The following is a 27,056-nucleotide window of genomic DNA, read 5'->3' on the forward strand; positions in this document are numbered from 1 at the left end:
AACACATTTATGTAGATAATTCTTATTATTTTGAGGCTGTAAAAACCATGTTTTAAAACTTTATATTGGAATCTATGTATATATAAACAAGTATAATAAATGTAAAGGGTAACAAATTTTCACATGCTGAATATACTCAAATAACAATGCTTTAAACACATGAATATATCACCCATATACATGTCCAAATATATCCAAACCAGTTGACATTGTCATCCTTCTGAAACATATATTTTCTTTTTTGAATTTCTTCTTTCACATACCACTTTGAAAAGATGAACACTCCCCCCCCAAAAAAAAAAAACAGAGAGAGAGGGAGGGAGGGGAAGGAAAGGACAGGACAGGAAAGGACAGGACAGGAAAGGAAATGAGAGGAGAGGAGAGGAGAGGAGAGGAGAGGAGAGGAGAGGAGAGGAGAGGAGAGGAGAGGAGAGGAAAGGAAAGGAAAGGAAATGAGAGGAGAGGAGAGGAGAGGAGAGGTAGAGGAGAGGAGAGGAGAGGAAAGGAAAGGAAAGGAAAGGAAAGGAAAGGAAAGGAAAGGAAAGGAAAGGAAAGGAAAGGAAAGGAAAGGAAAGGAAAGGAAAGGAAAGGAAAGGAAAAAACAAAAGAAAAGGATAGACCCAACTGTAGGAGACTAACATTATCTGGTAACTTCTGAACTTGATACTGAGCGTATTATTTATTGTACTTTATGAAAGATTTTATCCAATGAAAAACTGCACCTTGTCCATTTGCAACCATCATTAATAGCTTTATTCCAGTTTACCTAATCTTTATACAAGACACCCAGACTTGTCACTTCAGACACCTCAGTCACTTCAGACACTCATGATGATTCCAACCATGCAGAGGAATTCTATTTGCAAGGGGATGATCTATGAGGGATAATCTAATCACCGAGTCTGCCCACATTCCCTGTCCATACAAGAATGAGAATTAGCCTAAGAGTAGCTTCAGAACCTTTCAAAGTCTTCTCAGAGAGACAGAGGTAGCTGCTGGAGAGCAAAGACAGATTCCAATCTCTGAAAAGATGCCATTAGCCATTTCCCCTGTTTTTCTTCATTCTAACTGAATGCCATTAGTCTGTTGTTCCAATATTAAATAGTTAAAAATAAAATGAGCATTAATTGCTTATAAAATGAAACAAAATCCCAATGTATAAAATTAATTTGGGGCAGCTAGACCCAAGAACTCAGACAAGACCATGCAATTCGAAAGCTCCTACCTCTCCACCTTGCCACAGACAGTGTCTGACCCGCTTTCTAATAGTGATCTTAAAATTAATCTCTAGTTATTCTTTCATCATTTATGTTACATCTCTATTCATAGGACATCATTTAAATTCCACTTTTCATCATTCATGTTCATTATATTTAAAAAGAGCTTTTTCCCCAGTATTTCTCAAAAAAAATATCAGTGTTTCACTGGCTCCATTCTGATCATATGGTGTTCTCTGAACAAATCATTGTGACGATGTAATGTGATTTGCTAATTGACTCGAACCCTTTACTAGAAATTGAAATTATGTTCCTTTGGGGCTAAAATGGAAAAGAGAAAATGTGATTGTGATGATTTTTCTTGTCTGTTGAATTGATGGGATTGAGGGACACCTAAGCCATTAGTAAAGGCACAACTCTGGATGTTTCTGTGAGGAATTTCCAGAGACAATTAAATCATATAGAATCTGATCTAATCAATTATTTAACCTATTGGTAATTTCAAAATTTGAATATATTTGGAGGAAATGGAAACAGTAGAAGCATAGCCTGGCTAGAGGAGGTGGCTCAAAGTAACAACCTTGCACAGGTCCCTTCTGATGAAATCATTTCCTATCCACCAAAACGTAAATAACCTTTGCCCCTTCTCCCACTTCCATCAGTGGCTCAGATTTCACAGAGCCAAGGACCATGAATTCAAACTTTGGAAACAGTACACTAAATCTTTTCTGCCTTCAGTTTTTTTATGTCAGGTATTTTGTCAAGCAACACAAAGGCAATTAACACAGTAATGGACAAGTTCTTCAACAGTACTATAACAAACTTCGTCAGTAACTCTGGTAGACACTAAGAGTTCCAAATATATAATATGACTAGCCTATATCAATAATACCCTCTTCATCAAGAGTGAGGGAATCTTAAAGGTATCTTTAAGTAGCCAAGTGCCAGTGGCTCATGTCTGTAATCCTAGGCTAAGATCTAAGGCTCTCCATTTGAAGCCAGACTGGACAGAAAAGTCCATGAGACTCCTGTCTCAAATTAACCACAAAAAGTCAGAAGTGGAGCTTTATCTCAAGAGGTAGAGCACTAGCCTTGAATAGAAATGCTCACGAAAAGCATCTAGGCCCAGAGTTCAAGCCCCAGGACTTTGGGGGAGGGGAGGGGAAGATATCTTTAATTAAAAGTGAAGCTTGATATGTCTGGAATCCTTTCTCACAGATTTGTTAATCTGTGAATGGTTAGACTGACATGATTAACACACAAAGTACTAACCTCCATGATTTCTAAAAAGGATGATATTGAAAGGATTTGGCTATTCACTGAAAAGCTCTGAAATACTTCTGGTCATAAAAATAGAGAATGCATACAGAAGACACACAAGAAAAGTGTTACAATGCAGTACATTAAGGAAATTCGTTTATTTTAAATACATTGGCCTGTTAATGCTGCTTGAGGTAGGTATGGAGGTCTAATGAGTTTGAGCAGCCACTCAAAAGGACCCATCTATTGAACCTAACAATCACTACAAAGGCAAACAGCCAGCATAGGGTAACTTCAACAGATAAATAGAAAACAATAGGGCCAGGAACTAACCATATGGTTGTGAGAAAACCAGCTTTTCCCAATACCTCTTCAGAGAACACGAGGCAAGTTTGCAACAATCAATGTAAAATGTGTAGTATTATACATTAATAGCTTATCACAACACTATGAATATAATCATCCAGTCATAGCATATAACAATGGGTTAAATTCCCTTTACTGTTGATCCAATTCCCTCTGAAGTTTCTTATTTATTCGATTATTAGTGACATTATTCCTTTATTGTATGCATTGAATAGCTGCATTGTATTTTTGAATGAGTAAAGTGAATTCACTACTGATTGAAGTTTGGAAGTTTTCATGTACGGTTAATTTTTTTCTTACAAATTTGTGTATGTAAATTCTTGCAAAACAGTTTTAGGCCATGTTACTGTGTTATTTTTAAATATGGCTAAATTGGAGCTGTCCCAGCTCACACAGGACCTTTGGACAAGTTAGAAAAAGTGTAGCTTAGGGTACAATCTGCAAAACATGCAACTTGAAGAAAATATGTAGCCTCTTTTAAAAAATATCAATAAGAATACTTATTAACTTACAACATATTGCAGCAGAGAAAACTCCAGACTGTAGCATGTTTACTAGTATACTGGATGCAATATTAAAGGAAGAAAATACAGCAATTCTAGAAAAGAAGAGGGACATATAGATATAATAACCATGTAGACATGAGTTTTAGAGTTTCTGTTGAAAATATGTTATTATTTTATAAAATTTCTTATTTTATAGCCCATCCTCGGGCTATAACTCAGGGTCTGAGCACTGTCCTTGTGCTTTTTTTTGCTGAAAGCTAGCACTCTACACTTGAGCAAAAGCTCCATTTCCCTATTTTTTGTTTGTTGATTGAGAATGAGAGTCTTAAAGACTTACCTGTCTGGGCTTGCTTCAAACCTTGATGCTCAGATCTCAGCCTCCTAACTAGGATTACAAGTGTGAGACACCAGTGCTTGGCTTGAAGTTTCCTTTTTAATGTGAACTGTCACATCTCTGATCAGCGTTCAATATTCATTTTGTTGTTGTTCTGTATACTTAATGTCTTAATAATAAGATGTCTCGTGTGCTTCTTTTGTGATCATGTATGTTTATTATCCTAAAAGTCTACTAGAGCTGGATAATTTCTTCTTTCTCAACATTGGTGAAAATAGGGAGCCTTTTTATAAAGACAAAAGGTATCTCATTCTTTGAAAGATGGGAAAGTGAAGAAGTTTAGGTTATATTTCCATTCCACCACCTTATCTTTGGCGAAAGCATAACTGTTACAAGTTTGGCTCTTCCTAATTAGACACCAGATAATCACAAAGAACCATGTAAAAAATATCTTTCTTAATATTTTGTAAAGTCATTTCCCTCAGGTCAAATTCTATTAGTAAAAGATATAATCAGTAGTTGTAAAAAAAAAAACACCTAATAGAACATACTCATTAAAAATTCAGATTTACCTCAAATTGTTCTCAACCGATTTTATGTTATTAAAATTATTTTTCCTGGAAGGCTAGGCTATATAAAATCATTACAAAGGTTATACATGATATATGTATGGCCACAAATACTCTGCAGTCTAATTTTATGGACAATTTTCAATATTACTACAACTTTAGAAGTTTTTTTTCTTTTTACTTCTTTTTTTGCATTCAGTGTAAGTTATTTTTATTTCTTTCTCTTATAACTTCTCATTGGCTATTGTGATCAACCAAAGTGTCCTGTTCTAATTCTAAGATATGGAATACATTCAAAGCAAGGAAAATGGGGAAATAGTGATGGAGAATGGTAATAGAATCTATTTTATCCTTCAAGCAATAACAAAATGAATTCAATTTGCACAAAAGGATTGTGATTTGCAACCAAAGGACTAAAAGGTCTTTCTGTTTACTTTTCATTAGGAGGTCTACATGCCACATTTCTTTCTGCCTAGCTTATAGCCATGAAATGAGCTTCCTTGTTACACTCTGCAAGCTGAGACTTGTTCTATGTGTCAAAATAGAAAGAATTGGACTGTGAGCCAGGAGATTTCAATTTCAAATTTGGGCTTTTTAATAGCAGTCTTTATTCTCAGAAAACCACCAAGTTTCTAATTCCTTAGCTATAAGAGGGTGGGATGGGGATATAGGAAGTTGAACTAATATGTGATTTTATTATTGATAACAGCTACTATTTTCATATATATTTATGTATATATATAGAGAGAGAGTTTATTGTAAAGATGCTATACAGGGGGTTGCAGTTACATGAACAAAGTAATGAGTCCATTTCCCATCCACCCCGCCCAAAGTTGTAAAGTTCGTTTTCAGCACAGTGTCTTGTACATCTTGTTGTTACAATGAGTCATTCTGTATCCTTATTTCAACATTTTGTTATTTCCCTTCCCCTCCCCAAATTAGAAAAATGTATATACAAGCTTCAGGGCACCGGAATCAAATACAGTGACAATAGGAGTTGTACCATAGGGGAAGGACATACAAAGAAACTAAAAAAAAAAAAAAAAAAATCGTATGCTACATTATAAGTACATTAAAAAGAACAGCAAGAAAGATAAAATCTCTTGTGTGCCTATTGAGTAAGGAGGCCAGGTCTGGCCATATGGTGGATTGTAGGCTCTGGCATCTTCTCTTCATGCTGGGGGAAGGAACCACCTCCTCCCATCACCTGCCTCCCAGGTAATGGGCATGCCCGGGACCCCTGGAGACAGGGGCAGGCACTTGGCTGATAGGTTACTGTATCTGTCAGTCCAGTGCCTGGGACTGGGAATTTCCTGAGGATCTGCCCCCTGCGCCTGCCTAGCCGCAAGATGACCATGCCACATGTGTCTCTGTGATCCTGTCCTGTGCCCTGTCTCCTGTCTCCTGTCTGTCTCCAGTCATCATGGCAGCCCAATTCAGCTCTCCATTGGAGCTGAATTGGCTTGTTGGTATTGTTCTTGTTATTTCTTTCCTCTTTAGCATGTTTCCTAGCTGTGTTATGTGTATTTGCATGCTGCAGGCCTTTGTAACAACTGGCAGCCTGCAGCCTGTTAACTGTATAATATTCTATATTTTAAAATATTCTATATTTTAAAATGTGGCTTCTGGGATGATTTACCTTACGACACTATCTTGGGGTTCATTTCACTTAGCATCAGCTTATATGGTCATATACATACAGCTACTATTCATTGACAGACTGTTACACACATAGCACTTGGATGAGCACACACAATTACATTATCTTCACTAGCTCATCAAAAACCAGTGCAACAGATAATTGTGCAGGTGAGAAGCTAAAGCTTGGCTAGTTCAAATAACTTACCAGTAACACAAAGGTGTAGGTGTTAGAGTAGGATTGGGTGAGAGGTCCATTTTGAATCATTTCTTACATATTTACATGCTGACTGCAAAGAAATCTGTGATACAGATATCAGACTAGAGCCATCTATGGTTTTCCTTTTTTCACATCCCTAAGTATTTCAATCCCAGAAGCAATGCATTCAGATTTCCAAATACGTTAGAAAGATACATGACAGTTCTCTTAATGAACAAGCTCACTCTCTATATATAGACTTGAGGAATATAAATTGTCATTTCCAAATCCACTGATGTGACACTCCACACAGTATAGATTTAGATTTCATTTTTGCACAACTCTGATTAAGAATTAACATTATACCCTGAGTTCAAGCTCTGGAACCAGCATCCATAAAAAATTAATATGACAAAAATAGACATGGTAGACTATGGACATGTCCATAGTCCCAGTTACTCAGAAGATAGAGGCATGAGATTGTGAGTTCAAGGTTTGGAATGGACAAAATTAGTAAATCCTAACTGAAGAATAAAATAGAAATAAAAGGGCTGGTGGCATAATGAAGTGATAACATGCTAGCTTAGCTTGTGAAACCCTCCTAAATTCTATCCCAAGTACTACACACACAGACACATACTGAATAGGGATGCTGAATCTAACCGGTGCCATCTTGGCCATGTGATAGGGTATTTGGGTTTAACTGGTGTCATCTTGTCTTGGTGGTGGACGCAAAGAAGCCCCACCTTCTAGGTGATGGGCTTGCTTGAATTCCTAGAGACTTGGACAATAGGTTACCGGACCAGCCAGTTTTGGGTCTCCTGAACTCTCAAGCTCCCTGTGACCCTACCTCCTGACCTGACCCCATTTAGTCCTGGACCAGCACAGGTGCCATTACACCATGTTACCTCACACATCTTCACGTTCATGCCCTGTTGCCTGTCTCCTGCTTCTTCTCCAGTCACAATGGTGTCCCACCCACTTCAGCTCTCCACTGGAGCTGATCTGGTTTGTTGGTATTGTTTTTCTGCTTTTTTCTTTCTTCTCTGGCTCTCATGGCTCAGTTTTCTGACAGTGTTAAGTGTATTTGCTGCAGATCTTTGGGACAGGAGTTCATCTGCTGATGCCGGCCTTTTAATAAAGGCTCCCCGATTCAACCTCTCAAAATGTGGCTTCTCTGTTTTGTTTTGTTTTTTTTTACTGTACAACAACACACACACATAATTTTATGCACATATGATGGGAAAAAATGTCACAAGCTATAGTAAAGCTAGTAATTTCAAAAGAAGAATCCTAGAAACATTTTGAAAACCAACAGTGTCATAAAACAACTGTTTTTTTTTTTTCTGAAGCAGTGGGTTTAGGCATATTGAAGAAGAAAGAAAGAAAGAAAGTAAGAAAGAAGAAGAAGAAGAAGAAGAAGAAGAAGAAGAAGAAGAAGAAGAAGAAGAAGAAGAAGAGGAGGAGGAGGAGGAGGAGGAGGAGGAGGAGGAGGAGGAGGAGGAGGAGGAGGAGGAGGAGGAGGAGGAGGAGGAGGAGGAGGAGGGAGAGGAGGGGGAGGAGGAGGAAGGGAAGGGGGAGGAGGGGAAGGGGGAGGAGGAGGAGGAGCAGAGGAAAGAGAATAATTGATTTCTGGGTGCTGGAGGCTCACACCTATAAACTTAACTACTTAGGAGCTAAGACCTGAGGATTGTAGTTCAAAGCTAACCTGATCAGTAAAGCCTATGAGACTCTTATCTCCAGTTAACCACCAAAAAAGCCAGAAGGGAACCTCCATACTGCTTTCCAAAGTGGTTGAACAAGTTTACATTCCCACCAACAATGAAGTAAGGTTCCTTTCTGTCCACATCCCCTCCAGCATCTGTTGTTGTTAGAGTTCTTGATTTTTGCTGTTCTAACTGGAGTGAGGTGATATCTCAATGTTGTTTTGATTTGCATTTCTTTTATGGCTAGGGATGTTGAACATTTCTTCATGTGTCTATTGGCCATCCTTCTTTCTTCTTCAGAGAAGCTTCTCTTTAAGTCTTTCGCCCACTTATTTATTGGGCAGTTGTTTCTTTGAGGATTTGTTGTTGGGTGGTTTAATTTTTTGAGTTCCAAGTATATTTTAGATATGAGACCCTTGTCCGTTGTATGGCTAGTAAAGATCTTCTCCCAATCGGTGGGCTTTCTATTGATCTTGCCAGCTATGTCATTTGCCCTGCAGAAGCTCTGCAATCTTATGCAATCCCATTTGTCCAACCTTTCTTTGATTTGTTGTGTTTCTGGGTCTCTATTCAGAAAGTTTTGGCCTGAGCCAAGGAGACCTAGGGTTTCTCCTATTCCATCCTGTAATGTTTTCAGAGTGTCTAGATCTCCCCTATGATCCAGCAATCCCACTTTTGGGCATTTACCCAAATGTTTACAAACAAGACCACACTAAAGCTACCAGCACAACTATGTTTATTGCAGCATTATTTACCATAGCTAAGATATGGAACCAACCCAGATGCCCCTCAGTAGATGAATGGATCAAGAAAATGTGGTATATATACACAATGGAATTCTATGCCTCCATCAGAAAGAATGACATTTCCCCATTTGTTAGGAAATGGAAAGGTTTGGAAAAAATTATATTAAGTGAAGTAAGCCAGGTCCAAAGAAGCATAGGTCCCATGGTTTCCCTTATTTGCAATATCTAGTATAGGTATGAGTCAAGCGGAAAAGGTCAGATAATGTGATGTTAGGAAAATGAACCCTTAAATATGTATTTTAATGTTTTCATTTCTTTCATGCATGTGTTTCTAACGCATTTATAAGATTATTTCTTTGTTGCTTTGTATGTCCCTCCCCCACAGTGTAACCCCCGCTTTCACTATATTTGATGTCAGTATAACATGTGGAGGAGATGGGGACAAACAAGTCGTTTAAGGATTCAGGTGGACCTGTTGCAACAATGAGAAGTACAAAATGTCATGTCAAAACCAGCTTTACAATGTCGGTGTGGGGGGGGAGAGGGGTATAATTGGGTGGGGGGAGGGGGGTATAATTGGGTGGGGGGAGGGGGGAGGCAGGGAAGGGAGGTGAAGGGTAAACAAAGGAGGAGGCTGCAATGCTTGGTAAGAAATGTATGCATTATCCTGCCCATGTAATTGTAGCCCCTCTGTACAGTATGTTCTCAAATAAAATAAAATAAAAATTAAAAAAAAAAAAAAGCCAGAAGGGGAGCTGTAGCTCAAATGAGTTCAAAAAAGAGCACTAGTTTTGAGCACAAAAGCTGAGGGATAGTGCCCAGGCCTAGGCCCAGAGCTCACACCACAGGACCAGCAAACACACACACACACACACACACACACACACACACACACACACACACACACACACACACACACACACACACACACACACACACACACACACACACACACACACACACACACACACACACACACACACACACAGATTGATTGTCAGGTGCCTGAAGATCACACATGTAATCCTAACTACTCAGGAAGCTGAGATCTGAGGTTCACAGTTCAAAGTGAGCCTGGGCATGAGACCCTTATTTCCCATTATTCATCACAAAGCTTCAAGTGGAGCTGTAGCCCAAGTGATAGAGCCCTAGCCTTGAGCACAAAAGCTTAGAGACAATACGCAGGCTCTGAGTTCAAGCCCCAGGTCTGGTATATGTACACAGTTGACTTGAAAGATGCATGAATATATATATGTGTATATATATATATATGTATGTACATATATATATGTATGTACATATATATGTATGTACATATATATATATATATATATATATATATAGTGAGTACTATTTTATTCACTCATTCACTCTGTAGAATGTAGGAAGTGATTATTGTTCTGGAAATTGGGAGACATAACAATAGCCAAAAGGGCCCTCTCCCTATTTAACATTGTATGGAAGATAGAAAATAAAAAAGCAAAACACTACACAAATATTACAGCTTGGAAAAAGGGAAAAAAAGGATGATCTTGCATGAAGGGAATGTCTGGACTGCAGACTATAAGAGCCTTAAACTTATTTGGTACGTGGTAGGGACAGACATATATGCTTCTTATTGGCTTCCCTTGGCCAGTCTGCTTGTATTGATAATTGTGTATGGCCAGTGAATGACATTATAAATATAGAATTATCCCTGGAAGGAAAAAATTTCTCTACATATGTGAGAGAATAAATTGAGGAAGAATTTTGGTTTACCTAAAGAAAAAGTGCTACTGAAAATTGAAGGGTTGGGAAAAAACTATAAGGAAAATCAGAATAGCAAAAGCACTGAAGTAGGGAAACTTGGAAATTTCTGGAAACAGTGTGACTAGTGTCTGAGAAACTATTCTCCTGGTTTTTGGATGCTGTGGTATATTTGTATAACCCAAGCTTTTGGGGAAGGAGAGACAGGAGGAGCTCGAGTTCCAGACTGGACTAGACAAGGTTATGGAGACCTTATCACAAAAAGAAAATATAAAAAAGGTGGGGGGGGGGGAAGGTCTGAGGGTTGTAACTTGAACACTAGACTGATTTCCTAGTCAGAGTGAGGCTGTAAAATAAATAAATAAATGCATACATAAATAAATAAATAGTAGGAATAAAAATCCATAACTACCTGAATAGTGAGAGATTGAGAGGAGCAAGATCTTGCAGGAGCAAGATCTTAAGGCCACACTCCAACACAGACCCCTTATTTTATCTTTAAGATGTTGTACAAAGAGATTTCAATTCAACATGTCACTTTGTAAGTACAATCTATCTTGATCCATGTCACATTTTTTCAGCAGCTTCCTCCATCTCTCCCAACCCCATTTGTTCCCTCAGTTTTCTTGGTTTTGTTTTTACAATCAACATAGGTTCACAGCAAAGAAAAACACTGATTGTAAAGGAGAAGGTAAATGATCTCTATAGACAATAGAATTCTGTAGGTAGATCTTAAAATATAATTTAAAAATATAAGAACTAGGTTCCAGTATAGTAACATTTTTACTGTATATGTTAAAAAACATTTTGAAGTTATTCCTGTAAAAAGATACCTATCAGAAAAAGACTATAAATTAATCAATTATAATTACTTTTATAAATCTTTTTCTAATATAATTCTTAACTGATATTCCCTATCATGATTAAATAAAGTCAAGAATCAGGATTTTTTTCTTTATTACACAAACTGACCATCTATGAAAAGTTTATATGTGGCTACTAGCAAAAATTTACCACAGAATTTAAACTAGAATGAATGAATCAGGTGTCTAACCCAGAAAGTTTATCTGCAAATGTTAAGGAATGTGCTATACTATACTGAGTGAATATTACAAATTGGTTTCTATTATTATCATTGGATGGAGATTTTTCTATTTCAACCATTTCTCACTGAGATTTCTCTAAATCTAAAATGTTACAAAACTTCATCATAAAATTAGATGGCCATAATTTAAAGATTAATGATTTAAGATCATTAAAGTATTTCCATAAATGATGAGAGTGATGTGAAAAAAAATATCTTCGTAACTCTTAAATATTTCCATAGATAATAGGGTTGGTGGACTTTACTATTGGTTTGTTTTGGTTTGTTCACTGTTTGGTTTGTTTCGTGGTTGCAGAGATTCTAAACCATGGTTATTTGACCCCTTCATTTCTGGACTTGGGTAAGGCAAAACCTGAAAGGACATGTCAGAGGAAGGCTTCTCTCCTCATGATAGTGAGGAAAAAATAGGGGTGGGTAGGTACAACATTAACCCTTCAGAGCATGCCTCAAGTCACCTACTTCTTCCAAGTATGTCCTACCCTCTAATAGCCTGTTTAAACACATCAACAGATTGGTCCACAAATGAAGGTAGTGCCCTCATGGTACAATCACTTGTCTATGGCACTACTGCCTGTGGAACAAGCCTTCAACACATGAGCCTTTGCAGAGAACATGCCATAGTCAAACCATAAGATGGGAGAATGTACTTAGTGGATTTTATAACACATGCCTACATGCCTACACCTTGGCTGCACAGCAGGTTGGAATTTGAGTATTGATTGTAATAGTCTGCTGCCCAACAAATTAGCCCAACACTTTACGCCTCAAAACTCCAGGCATAGATTATCTCATGTCTAAGGAATAAGGAATCCAGGGGTAGGAAGATGAGTTTGGAGAATAACTTTGAAGCTAATGCTCATGACTATTGCCTATAGTTCCCAATTCCTTTTTTGTTTTTGACTAGAAATCTGGTAATTCACCAGGCGGGCATCTCTGTAGAGCTTCCTGAGGGTCTCATGACATAGAACCTGACTTTCTCCAAAAATGAGTGATCTGAGAAAGGGAAGACCCAATTTTTATAACCAAGTTCAGAAGTGACCTATTTATTAGGCTCTATATGTGACCCTGATATGATATGGAAGGAGATTATGTACCAGGAGGTTGAGATCATTTTAAATAACAACTTGGATGTTAGCTACCACGTCCACTATATACTCTCAGCTCTACCCAGACTCTTTCCTAGTTAAGTTTTAGCTGGGTTTTTCTTCATTTAATATCCTTCATGGACAACTTTTTCATTTTTCCTTCTACTTTCTATTGTTGTATTGAAGATCAATTAAGGCCTTTTCTGTAAGTTATTTAATCTAAGAGATGGTTTATTCTCTGAACTGTAAAATCGTAATACTGATCCTGTTTTTACTGTTCTCTTAAAACCACTGTGTTGCTACACAACTTGGAATGCACAATAATAACCATGTGCCAGAGAAAACCCCAATTTCAGATTATATAAAATAGGGCTCTGACTTATCTACTTTTAGCCTTTTTGGAAGACCTACTATACTCATTTTTAACTTGAGTCTATTTTTAATGAAATGGACACACTCTCCAATTATATATTTCCATACTTCTGTTACACCAAGGGATTTTTACACAGTAAGCATCCAATACATATTTATACTTATTCAACAAATGTGTACTAAACATTTATATTTCTTGAATTCAATCTTAATTTTACTATCCTTAATCTATACAAGAACATTCACGTGCTTTCAATGTATACTACATGCATAAGCACCATGTATTGCAGTGAACAAATGGTTTAGGACTTGTGTACAACAAGTAAGCTAGCCTGGAATCAATGTTCATCTGGATTGCATGCATTAGCTGTAGCTTAGAATTAATTACCTAAGGGATTAGGGGAAAATTACCTTTTGGATTACTATAAGGCCCACTTTAAACTAATGAGATAATCATTGTAAATACCCTACACCTGGTATGCATGAATGATTTGCACTTTGATTTGAAGAAGTTGGTGAATAGCTCCATTTTATGCTTGGTTGATGCTAAACTCAGTTACCTTTCCTGGGTTAAAAAAAAGAAAGAAAGAAAGAAATGTGGGTACGTGTTGGAAGAGTCTCATTTTTTTTTTTTTGCCTTGAATGTAAGCTGTTTATCTCAAAGTTACATTACTATAAAAATACAGAAGGCTTAATTAAGGTCCTCATACATATAAATCACTCAGATCCATCAGAATCTATAAGTGGACCTATGGGCCTATGAGCCTCTTAAAGAAAATGAGAATGTACTAGGTGAGAGTCCCTTGGAACAAAAGCTCAGATCAAATTACCCGCTGCTCTGACAGGAAAAAAGTCAAGTCATGATTGGATCCCATAAGTGCCTGTCCTCTGGCTAGAGCCTTCTGGCTAATTTCCTTTTTGTATTATCCAACACAGGGGAACATTCTTGGGTTTTGGGTTTTGTTTTTGTTTTGTTTTTTGCAGACCCTAATATAGCTCAGCACATCACTACCTGGCTCATCATACTTCTCAAGCTCAACAGATTGATAAAACAACCTATCAGGTTGAGCCACATGAATTTCATGTTTATTTTTGTAGATTAAAAATGCTTAATTATCAGTAACATATTGTTCAATCTAACATATTCATGAGCCATAGGATTTAGTTAACGGTAGTGTCCCATAAAATTCTAATTATTGTGCCTGATACAGGACAATTGAAGTTTAGTTTTTAAAAATGAAATGTTAAACCAGATGCCAGTGGCTCACGCCTGTAATCCTAGCTACTCAGGAGGCTGAGATCTGAGGATCGCCGTTCAAAGCCAGCCCGGGCAGGAAAGTCCCTGAGACTCTTATCTCCAATAAACCACTAGAAAACCAGAAGTGGCACTGTGGCTCAAGTGGTAAAGTTCTAGCCTTGAGCTAGCAGTGACAGCGCCCAAGCCCAGAGTTCAAGCCCCACCACCAACAAAAAAATAAATAAAAATAAAATGTTAGTGCAAATTAATTTTACACAGTGACTTCATTGTGATATTTACAACACAGATATAATGTACTTTGAGCAAGTTTACTCTCTATTACTCTTTCTTAACCCTTCAATTAACATTTAAATGATGAGGTTTAGGGCCTTTTTTTTTTTTAAGATTAATGTTAGAAAAACATTTTTTTTTTTTTTTTTGTCGGTCGTGGGGCTTTTTTGTCAGTCGTGGGGCTTGAACTCTGGGCCTGGGCGCTGTCCCTCAGCTCTTCAGCTCAAGGCGAGCGCTCTACCACTTGAGCTACAGCACCACTTCCGGTTTTCTGGTGGTTTATTGGAGATAGGAGTCTCACGGTCTCTCCTGCCCGGGCTGGCTTTGAACGGCGATCCTCAGATCTCAGCCTCCTGAGTAGCTAGGATTACAGGCGTGAGCCACCAGCGCCCTGCAACATTTTTTTTTTCTGATGGCCAGTTCTATAAGGCTCTCATTATGCTCATATGCTTTATGGTAGAATTTCCAATGCTTTGTCTGGCCAACATTGTGTTTCTTTGAGGAATGAATCAACATATTTAAAATGTGCTACTTCACAACAAAATCTAGATTGTCAATTTCTTTTTTAAAATGAGGAAATACTTGCACTGGGTCCAGAAATACCATTAGGATGAAGTAAACTAAGTGCTCTCATCTGTGGGTATAAGATGTCAAAGGCTGTCCTCCAAAAGACTCTCAATAAAGAGATATATCATATATTAATATAATCTTAAAATAATCATACATTTTTTTAAAAGAAGCAAGGCTATTGTTCATTTCTTACTCTTCTTTACTGTCCTCTATTAGTGTGTATAGAAGAATCATTTCTAATCAGCCTTCTGCTCTGGTATTCATTGCTAATCAAGTCTTGCCACTGATCAGATTTATGAAAGTTGACAATGATGTGTAAACACATTGGGCAATGTAGAGCTTTTATATAAATTTATTATAAAGCTCTGAATAACTTTCTTCCACTTAATTCAAAATTTGGAAGCCAGGTGCTGGTAGTCATGTCTGTAATCCTACTCAGAAGGCTGAGATCTGAGGACTGAGGTTTGAATCCAGCCCAGACATGAAAGTCCATGAGACTCTTAGCTCCAATTCACCAGCAAAAAAAAAAAAAAAAAGATAGAAGAATTGCTGTAGCTCAAGTGGTAGAATGCTCATCTTGAGCAAACAAAAGCAAAGGGATAGAAACCAAAATGAGAGTGCTTCCCTGAGTTCAAGACCTAGTACTGGTGCACACGCGTGCGCACACACACACACACACACACACACACACACACACACACACACACACACACACACACACACACACACACACACACACACACACACACACACACACACACACACACACAAAATTGGATTCCTTTGCTTTTCTTCCAGTTGTCTTTTAAATGTTAGTAAGCCCTAGAATTTACAGCTAAGCCATTTTTCTCTCCCTAGGTAATATTCTCCAGAGAATAAAATTATGGATTTCAATATTGACCTAGAACCAGTAATTCTCAAACATATGTGCTTATTCCTAACCTTTTCTCTAAGTTCTACATTTACATATATAACTGCCTACTTCCTACTTCTGTGCCAATACTGGGGCTTGAACACGGGGCCTGGGCGCTGTTCCAAAGCTTTTGTGTTCAAGGCTGGTGCTCTATTACTTGAATAACACTTCCACTTTCAGCTTTTTTGTTTAGAAATAAGAGTCTCACAGACTTTCCTGCTGGGCTGGCTTTGAACCACAATCCTCAAGATCTCAGCCTCTTCAATAGCTAAGATTACAGGCAAGACTCACTGACATTTGGCTACTTGATATTCTTCTGTAATGACTACTTGGGAATCTGAATTTGACCTATTCAAAACAGAACATTTGATTTTTTTCTCTTCCAAAACTTGTTACTTTTAATTGTCCCTATTCTCAGCAAATGGTGCCATTATTGCCATTATCATCTTAGTCCTTGAGATTAAACATCTAAAAATCCTGTTTGATATTTCTAATCTTAACCCCCCCACACTATAAAAAGTACTAAAAGTACTACTTAAATCTTAAATCTACTTATTGTTTCCATCTCTATTGCTATGTGTTCTAAGATAGCACTTTCTCTCTTCCTAAGAGGACAAACACCTTTTAGTTGGTCTTCTTGTTTTAACTACATCCCCTGTCCCATTCTACTTTCCATTATAGACAGAACTTTCTAAAATACAAACCCAGTTGTTGACTCTTCCCCTACTTAAAAATCATACCTTTCTCCTTAAACAACTTTTCTTTCCCAATTATGCTAAAGCCCCTATTTCTATAACCTACAAAACATATTATGTCCATGCACTACCATGCTCCAACATCACGCTCCTGCTATATTTGCAGAAACACTGCAGCTACAATCTCTTCTACAGTTTTTTTTTCTTTTTATACTCCCTTAGCCAGAAATGTTTTTCCAGGTCCTTGCATGAGTTGTTTCCTTTCACCTGTGAGCTTTAAGGTCATGTCACCTTCCCACAGAGTCTTCTTTTATCAGCCTGTCTATGAGAGGTCCCTTGGCCACTGTTTATCACATTACTTCCTATCTTGTAAAATTGCCTTGCTTCTTTTCTTTTGTTGTGGTGTTTACTGATATATTCTCAGAGATCTAGCTCAATACTGGGCTAAAAAAAATATTCAATAAGTATTGATTGTTCACCTTCATGAATGAGTAAATAAGTATAACCAGTAGAAGGATCTTATCTTTAGCGAAAAAATCTAATAAGATGTTCTTATATCCAAATTAATTTTCAATACAGAAACATGAGACTTTGTTCTAAAAGTTATTTCTATGAGCTTATTGCACAGTAAAAATATTTCAATTCTGAGAATCCAAAGCTTTACTATAAACCAAATGGAAACAATACCTAGAATACTGGAAAATAATCTTAGTAGAAAAAATTTTGAGTCACCAACAGTCACATTAAATGATGTGAATTACAAAGAAATTGCCAAAATGAAGAAGATCCAAGGAATTTAGAAATTGGTAGAGGCTAGTGACATTTTTAGAGAATAAAATGATGTTCTTACAGCATTTTTCTTTTATTTTTCAACATATTTGCATAGTATCAGCCTCAATCCATATTTATTTTTCTCAAATAAATAGAAAGTCTTGGACAGTCAAGGAATCTGGCCACCCAAAATAGATAAAATCAGAGAAAAGATTTAATTTGTTGGTTATCTGTTATTATTCTTCTAAATTTACAGCAAAATCGAGTATAATTTCCATGTATTGTGTCCTTATCTTGCTGTGTTTAACATATTGCCCATTTCAAGTATACAATGTACTTATTTTAATTTCTTTGTGTGTGTGTGTGTGTGTGTGTGTGTGTGTGTGTGTGTGTGTATGCGCGCACGTGCCCTGGGGCTTGAACTAAGGGACTGAGTGCTGTTCCTGAGGTTTTGTGCTCAAGGCTAGCATTCTACCACTTGAGCCACAGCTCCACTATCCACTTTTTAAAATTTTTGGTGGTTAATTGAAGAATTTCATGGACTCTCCTGCCAGAGTTTGCTTTGAACCGGGATCCCCAGATCTCAGCCTGCTGAGTAGCTAGGATTACAAGCATGAGCCACCAGCACCAGGCATTCAAGGATACAATTTTTTTTTAATTTAGCAAGTTTATTGAACAATGCTAACATTACCATAAATTGGTTTAGGACTTTTCATCTCCCCAAAAGATTCTTCATACCCACATACTTAATCTACATTCCTACCTCCAGATCCAGTAAAGTACTATTTTACTCTCTATCTCTTCTGGACATACCACATAAACAGAATCATACAGTATCTTTTCACAATTATACAAAATTCATTTAGAATGTGTAAGTAGTTTGAGTTGGTGAATCATGTTCAATCTTTTATGTGTGTAGGTGCCAGCCAGTCCTGGGGCATGGAAGGGCCTAGGCAATCTCCCTGAGCTTGTATACTCAGGGTTAGTGCTCTAGCACTTGAGCCACAGCCTTATTTCTGGCTTTTGGTGGGTAGTTAATTGGCAGTAAGATTCTCATGGACTTTCCTGCCTGATCTGGCTTTGAATCACAATCCACAGTTCTCAACCTTCTGAGTAGCTAAGATTACAGGCATGAGCCACTAGTACCTGGCTGAAAAAATCTTCTGTTTAATAAACATATTGCATTTTAGATATATCTAGTTGATGGGCATTTAGGATTTTTTTCAGTTTGGGGCTATAATAATACTGCTCTGAACTAGGCACTGGTGGCTCACACCTGTAATCCTAGCTACTCAGGAGGCTGAGATCTGAGGATCACGGTTCAAAGCCAGCCCGGGCAGGAAAGTCCGTGAGACTCTTATCTCCAATAAAAACCACTCGAAAACTGGAAGTAGCACTGCGGCTCAAGAGGTAGAGCGCTTATCTTCAGCTGAAGAGCTGAGGGACAGCACCTAGGCCCAGAGTTCAGACCCCACAACTGACCAAAAACTAAATAAATAAATGAAATAAAGTATAAGACAATAGTTCTCAGTAAAATAGAGTTGTGCAACCATGATCTTTTCAATAACCCCTCTAAAAACTTACTTCCCATTGACCTTGCCATCTTCCTCTTCCCTCGGTCCATGGCAACTACAAATCTCATTTTTTGTCTTTATAAATTTGCCAATCCTATGTATTTATGCAAAAGGAAGAACAGTATGTATGTTTTTCACTTAGCAAAGTGCATACTATACCAATACTTTATTAGTTTTATTGTGGAATGATATTCCATTGTATATATATATATATATATATATGTATATTTAAATCTCATTAAAATATTATTGGACACCTTTATGTTCCCCCTTTTATTTAACATTATTAATATTGCTGTAAATATGTACATTTTTAGATGGACACATGTTTTCATTTCTCTGGAGTTTATACCTAGTAGAATTTCTGAATAGAGTATCAGCATATCTTGTATGTAAAAGAAATAAACAGTTCAAAGGAGATGTTGACGTATGGGAGATCGTACAATAGAATTATTTCCTTAAGAGTGGCAACTTCCATGAAGGGTCTGTTCTTACTGCAAAGTTCCCAGAATGAAGGTAACATCAAAAAGAGCTTCAGTTAAATGAGGTAACAAATGCTATAAGATCACAAAATAAAACCCTTTTCAAGTTTCTGATGTTTGAAGGTGTTGCTTCTACAGAATAAATATCCTTAGTTGACTAAAATGATAATTAGAATCATTACTGGTCATTTTGGTTTTTGAGATACACAGGAGGCCATAACATATAAATAAGACCATAACATGCAAATGAACACTTTGTTTCTTTAATTAGACTCAATTCCAAAATCCAAAAATTAGAAAGAAACTTTTTTTTTAAGAAAAAACCTAAGCTGGATGCCAGTAGCTTTCACACCTATAATCCTAAATATTCAGGAGGCTCAGAGAAGATAGATTGAAGTCCAAAGCCAGCCTGGACAGAAAAGTCTGCAAGATTCCATCCCAGTAAAAGAGCAAAATGTCAGAGAGTGTGGTTCAACTGGTAGAATGCCAGCCGCTGAGTGAGTGCACAGAGTCCTGGGATGAAGCTGTAGTATAGGTACAAATTTACAAAAAATAAGTACAAATAAAAAACAACCTGATATGTTCTTAGTTATGTTTAAGATACATCTACATGAATTCTAAGTTGACATAAATTAGAATTATCCTTCCTACTTAAATTTTTGTAAAGTCCCAACATTTCAATAAACGATGCTATTGCTTTAATATTCAACCAGAGACTTGTAATTCCCAATACTCAGTTTAAAATTATATGATAATACACAAAGATTACATATTATATTTATTCATATTTGTATGTATTCTCAAATTAAAATAATTTGTTCTAGATTAAAAAGCTAAAATTCATCCTTTGGGTTATTTTATAGAAATTGTTTTTAATATTACACATTGGATATTTTTTATACAGCAAAGAATGTTCTAAATTAAGCCCATTCAATTTTCAGCATGCCAAAACAGCAACTATGTGAAGCAAAAGAGGAATCAGCCTTTCTATAGCAATTTTTGTTGAATATGGTAACAAAAGAAAGTGATTTTTAGAGCAGTAATATTTATTGGCATATTCTAACCCCAAATCAAATCAAAATGTAATTTTCATATTCTAGCATATTTACATTATTTGCAACAATATCTAGATGTTCTTATATAATGAAATGTTTAAAAACCACAATTCCAACACTGGTTCTAGAGGTTTTAGGATTACTATCTTTTAAAGTAGTGAATTATTTCCTAAGCAAGCATGTATGCAGAAAAAATTCCCTTTGCATATTAATATTTTTATTTAATATTTATATTTTGGCCTTAAAGAAATTAAAAGAGCTATTTGGAAAGATAGAAGGATTGAAAAAAAGTCTAAGTGAACAAATGAAGAAGATAAATAAATAGAACAAAGATATAGAGAGATCCAACTAACAGCTAAAACAACTAAGTATTAAGTAACAATTCTAATCCCCTATCAGAAGAGTAGCAGTTTCCCTAAGCAATATTAAACAGAGATACAATTTTTATTCTGCAGAAGTCTCAGCCTGTTTTTAACACAACAATTTTATTATCAATACATAGATAGTATTAATTTTAGTATAGTTGAATGTATTCTGTATCCATATCAAAGATTATTTGTAGCCTTCTGTTTTTACCATGTAACTGTCATCCAGCTGACTGAGGACTGGCAAGAATCAATGTTGCTATGGAAGGCCATACCAACACCTGTGTACAGGTGTTGGTACACACCTACCTAGCACAGGCCTCGCCCGATACAGCAAAAACAACATTTCTTTAAATTTTTTCTATTTGAAGCACAAAATATTTTAAAATAACCTTATTTGTACTTTAGATACATATAACAAAGATAGATGATGACAGCAGTAGCCAAAAAGAGATGATTTTGATATCTCAGTATAGTATGTAGAAATGCCATGTCTTTTATTCTTCATGCTCATCTATGTTCATAACCACATCTACAGATTTAATTTTTTTCTAGAGGATGTGTCACTTCCTTCAAGAAAACCTAATTTATACTTTTCTTGGCACTTTTTAGAAAATCCCATTTTTTCTCACTTTAGTATGATATTTTATGACTTTCAGCAAGTTACTTATTCTCTCTGTACTGATTTATTTATAATATTCGTATCTATCTCTTGAGATGAATGGACTGCAAGAATGAATGAAAATAAGGCACTGAGATTAGGACTTTATACAAAGTAAGTTCTCATTTAAGTTCAGCTCTTTTAATTGGAAAGAACACAAAAACTTAACTGAAGTGCTGACTGTGACTTTCATAGCTAACCCTGCATCCATTAGTTGTCAAGTTCTCTTTGAAAGAATGAGGAAGAGTTCCAGTAGAAATACTTCTTATTGGAGGGTGTGAGGAAGAAAGAAGAGCCAGCAAATGAGTTCCAGATTCAAGTGAGAAATGCTAGTTTTGAAATTGAAAGTTCAAAAATCCAATCATTGCAGATGTGGTATTGTGCCTCAAAAGGTAGAGTGCTAGCCTTGAGCACAGAGAGGCTCAGGGACAGTGCCCAGGCCCTGAGTTCAAGCCTCAGGACCAGCAAAAAAAAATCCAATCATTGGGTGGATGGAGGAGGAGGCACTAAAGGCTGTGGTCAGAACATCAATTTCCTTCATCTAGGGATTGTATTAGAAATATGGCTACAGTGACAAAATTTCAACAGACCCTAAATCTCTGGTTCAATATGATGAATACAAAATTGTATCAGGGAAAAGTAGTAGATTCAACAACATAACATATAACTATGATTAGCATACACTTTAGCTATTCCTGATGAATATTAAAAAGTAGTTGTATAACACAAGATGGCTGAACAGAGGCACTCTGCACTCATTGCTCCTCACAAAGACCCAGAATCACCTTGCTGCATAGCAAGGTGTATGGTTATGGGAGAATGCTAGGAACAAACAGGAGGAAAATGGCAACTTTTTAAGTAAGATACATCGGCTTGGGACAACAGTATTGTAAGAGTTGGTTGCCAGTAGCTCATGCCTATAATCCTAATTACTCTGGAGGCTGAGGACTAAGGATTGATGTTTGAAGCCAGCCTAGGAGGACAAATCCACAGGAATCTTATTTCCAATTAACCAGCAAAAAGCTAAAACTGGAGATGTGGCTCAAGTGGTAGAGTGCCAGCTGTGAAGAACAACAACAAAAAAGTCCAGAAAGAGTCGATGTAAGACCCCAAGTTCAAGCCCCAGTACAAAAAAAAGCCCAGAAACAAAATATCCTCGTACTTTCTGCCCTGTCTCCACAGCCAGTTAGCCAGTTAGGTAAGTCTACAAAGGTAAAGGTCAAAAAGAAAGTTCCAGAAGGTTCTCAGGATGGATTTTAGCAATCTTAGCTAATAGAAAGCTTCACAATCCTTACAAACTCACAGACTGATTAGGTAGGACACCTGACATTTGCATGGTAATCTGACTTTGGAAAAGATTTCACATCATTTCCCAGTGAACATACAACATGCTGAAGCCAGACACATCATTTTGAGAAGATTCTAGTATCTGAATTTAGACTGTGCTACAAGGGTCAGAAACCACTGTATATTCCCATCTCTGGGGGCCTCATAGACATTCCACTGGCTGATTACTATTCATTTATAGTCTTTCAGTTAGTTTAATCTTCTCAAAGATGGATTTTGAAAATATACTCATTTTTTAAAACCAAAATGTTTTCTATTTTACTTCAAAAAATATTCATATCCAACTCCTCGAATACATGAATGTCTTTTGTTTTCCTGAGAAAACCTTCAGGTAATAGGTACATTTGGGATTTTCAAATTTCTGCATGCTTTTTACAGAACTTGTTAAAAACACAGAATATAATGTCAAAGTTGAGGGAGGAGAGAAAACAATTTGAGAGGAAAACCTACAAACAGTAAAAGTTTCCAATGCATGCCCATAAAAGAATCTCTTGAAAAAGAAGATATAACTTCTCTCAAAACAATGATCAAATGGATGACTTGGTTATAACTAATTTTTCTCAGAAATAAAACTATCAAGTAATCAGTGTAAAAGTTCTATCAATTCAGCATGATTAGAATTAATGAAGTTCTATAGTGTGAAATAAATCTAGGTAAGTATTAGTATTAAATATTTCTAAGTTCTTGTGCAGTATGGCAAATTCTGATGCTATAATCAGTGGTTTATTTTTAATTTTTCTTTTGATAAATAGTCCAATTATGAACTACTGCCAAAATATAATCTACAGCTATTTTGTGGTCAATACAGTACATTCTTAATTCAAAAGATAGTGTTTCTTATCCAGTTGATAATTGTACAATTTAATTTGAGTGATTGCACTAGCATACACTAGAACAGAGATTCTGCCACCTTTGAGAGCTGTTTAAAATCTATTCAACTTTAAATACCACCAAATATCCTTTAATAATATTACTATATCACCAAATTACTTTCTTTGTAGAACAAAGAAAGCACTTTAAAGCTTGCAAAATGACTAATTCTTACTGTTGTCAAATTAAGTTAAGCAATTTAATGCAATTACCAAATGTACTGACTTCTTAAAAAATTATAGCAATTAAAGAAACAGTTTCACTGTCTTTAAAATGAACATAACTTGGTTTAAGCCAAGTTATTTGGGAAGACTGGCTTCTCTCCTCCCCTCAACCCCAAATTCTGGTAGACATTCTTGAAGTCATAGTCAAATTCAAGTTTTGGTTCATAACAAGACTTCATCCAAAAAGTGATTGCTATTATAAGACTGGATCTTCTCCTATCTCTGAGTTTGAGTTTTTATTCTTAAAGCATATGGCTTCTTTTATTTGTTATGGTCACAGTCAGTGTTAAGGAGTGTTAGCCCCACTAACAATGTTGATCTGAGTGGAGCAGCTTTCAGATTTCCCCATTGACTGAACAGTCCCTATGCCACACTTGCCAATGAAAATACCATTGTAAGTCTCTTGGACCTGTTAGGAGGTAGGAGGATTAGGGGAAGACACTCGATTTGGGGCTATTGTTTTATCTCTAAAAAGTGAGGACATTGGTCATTATTTCCTTCCAGGCCTAAAGTGCATAAAGAAGTGGTGAGAAACAAAACCAGTTGAACCGGGCACTGGTGGCTCATGCCTATAATCTTAGCTACTCAGGAGGGTGAGATCTGAGGATCACAGTTCAAAAGCAGCCTGGGAAGGAAAGTCCATGAGAGTCTTATCTCCAATTAACCACCAGAAACCTGGAAGTGGCACTGTGGCTCAAGTGGTAGAGCATTAGCCTTGAGCTGAAGAGCTCAAGGACAGCGCCCAGGCTCAGAATTCAAGCCCCACAACACACACACACACACACACACACACACACACACACACACACACACACACACACACACACACACACACACACACACACACACACACACACACACACACACACACACACACACACACACACACACACACACACACACACACACACACTTGAGTTATAACATTTACTGATAGCCAGTAGTTAATCATTTTTAACTTTGCCAGAAAATTTCCCGTAAGATATTGAGATTGTTAATTTATCTTTTTACCTTAATGAATTTTCAACTGATTTATTTTTCTCAATTGCTGTAACTTAGAGTCGCCCTTTAAAAAAAATCTATGCATTGGCTGCCTTTTCCTTCACTCACTCAATAACTATTTATTCTATTAGGTACAAGGCTGAACTAGTATTCCAGGCACTAGGGATTAAATAGTGAACAAAATAGACATATATCTTGAAACCTACAGTCCAATAAAGATGGTCAACATTAAAATGACACATAAAATTTAAATAATGATTTCGATAAACTTAAGTGCTAAGATGCTATGAGAGCTTACATAAAGGAGCGTGTGAAGTCCCCCAAAATGACCTTTTTAAAGACAATAAAGGCTTTTCTGAGATGGGGACCCCCAAGCACTTAACCAAGGAAAAAAGGGAGGAAAAGATACATTCAAAGGAAATCACAAAGGTCTCATTTGAGAACATACTGATCATGAAGAACTTAAAAATCTTTCAATGTGCTTCAAATGAAAGAGGATTAATAATGCAGAAAGAAATTGGTAATAAAGTTAGATATTACAGAGTCCAACAGGTTATATAGCCATAAAAGGTTTATATATAGGGGAATAGTATGAATGGATGTGGCTTTTATAAACATGGCTGTGGGTACAATGTGCAGAATGATTTAAAAGCAGGCCAGCATGATGTTAATTATTAGGAGTCTTAGAAAAGCTTAGAAAAGAGAAGGTCATATGTAAATCAGCATATGGACTATAATGTAAGAAAGATTAATGTATTTGTGATTTAGATAAGTAAGTCTGGGCATGTAAGGAGCATATTTGTTTTTTATTACTATGTAAAAATTATACCCAAACTTAAAAGGTTGCAATAAATACTTATTTTGCAAATATAAATACTTATATTGCAAAATATTTGGGTGTTTGAAATTAAGGTATAACTTAGGTGTGTGTAGTGACTTAAGGTCAGGATTGCATTCTAAATATCAACCAAGATGGAGTCACATCCAGGCTTGATCCAGGAAGGATTCACTTTCAAGCCCACTTGGTCCTCACTATGAAGGCAACAACAGTTTACTCTTAATGGGGCCACCCCTGACACAGCATCTTGTTTCCCTCAAAGTGAAAGGCCAAGAAAACAAGGAAGGAGTGGCAAGAAAAATTAAGGGAGAGGGAAGAAAGAAAGAAAGGAGGAGGGAAAAATAGCACACAGACATCATAGTCTTTTTGTAACCTAATCTCCAAAAGTGCATCTCAACAATTTCATCATATTGTATTCATTAAACGTCAGTCTTTAAGTCCAATTAAGAGACGATTGTACAAAGGCCACGCATACCAGGAAGTGGAACTGGATGCTTAAATGAAAGAATAAATAAATATTCCCTGTACATAGTTAAGTCTTGTAAGACAGAGACTGTATCTCTTGATCATTATTTCCAAAGTTTGTAACACAAAGCTCTGGGAGGGGGAAAATTTTTGGTAAACAAGTAAACTAGGTTCAAACCCTAAAAATCAGAATATCTGGATTTAATAAATTGTAATTCAATTCATAGCTGTGTGAAGCTCCTACCTTGATATTAGAATGTTCCTTCATCTCCTCTTATTCCTGAGGAATAAGCCTTGATATCATTTCTGCATCTCATGCATACAGGACACCGTGTTTGACATGTGATAAGGACAATAAATATTTGAGGCTTTTGGATGGAGTAGAATGATATCAAGCCACAACGGAAACTAAAGGAAACATTCCTACCTGAAAAGGGTCTAACCCATGCCTTACATTTGAACTATAGGGAGTCCATGTTAAAAATGGTACCCAGTCAAGTTTGGAAATCTGAGAACTAACAGCCACCTAATCAAACACAAGTTATATAGCCGTGAGAGTCACACCAGAAAAGTCCCGAACCTGGGTGGGTAACCCTTAAAGCTAGATTTCAGCTTTGTGACTCACATTAGCTACTACCAACGGAGAGGTCCAGTCCTGGTTCGCCCAAGCCCATCTTTAGAGCTTCTCCGTTGTCAGGGCAACGCCACGCCGCTGCGTGGCCTCCTAAGAAGCCTGAGCTACGCAATGCGTAAGGGCCTGATGGTAGCCAATGGGAGCGTCCAGAATGCAGGGGGGTGGGGCTTTCCGGTTGGACTCAGGGGCGGGGCGGAGGCAGTCTCCCGCCTT

The 27,056-nt window shown here is 36.9% G+C and overlaps 1 long non-coding RNA gene across 2 annotated transcripts in view; it reads right to left on the reverse strand.

Moving 5' to 3' along the window:
* The window catches only part of LOC138815317 (uncharacterized), a 317,682-nt gene extending 290,776 nt beyond the window's left edge, over positions 1 to 26,906 (reverse strand). Inside the window, exons 1-2 of one of the 2 annotated variants that reach the window (XR_011368287.1) lie at positions 26,835 to 26,906; positions 3,356 to 3,441 (exon numbers count right to left, since the gene is read on the reverse strand). This is a non-coding gene — a long non-coding RNA (uncharacterized lncRNA). The remainder of the gene's footprint in view (positions 1 to 3,355; positions 3,442 to 26,834) is intronic. The other variant, XR_011368288.1, reaches the window with a different exon arrangement.
* Positions 26,907 to 27,056: the final 150 nt, after the last annotated feature.

The sequence above is a fragment of the Dipodomys merriami genome, unplaced genomic scaffold, assembly GCF_024711535.1.
Source record: "Dipodomys merriami isolate MVZ:Mamm:240054 unplaced genomic scaffold, mDipMer1.0.p SCAF_638, whole genome shotgun sequence".
Taxonomy (NCBI): domain Eukaryota; kingdom Metazoa; phylum Chordata; class Mammalia; order Rodentia; family Heteromyidae; genus Dipodomys; species Dipodomys merriami.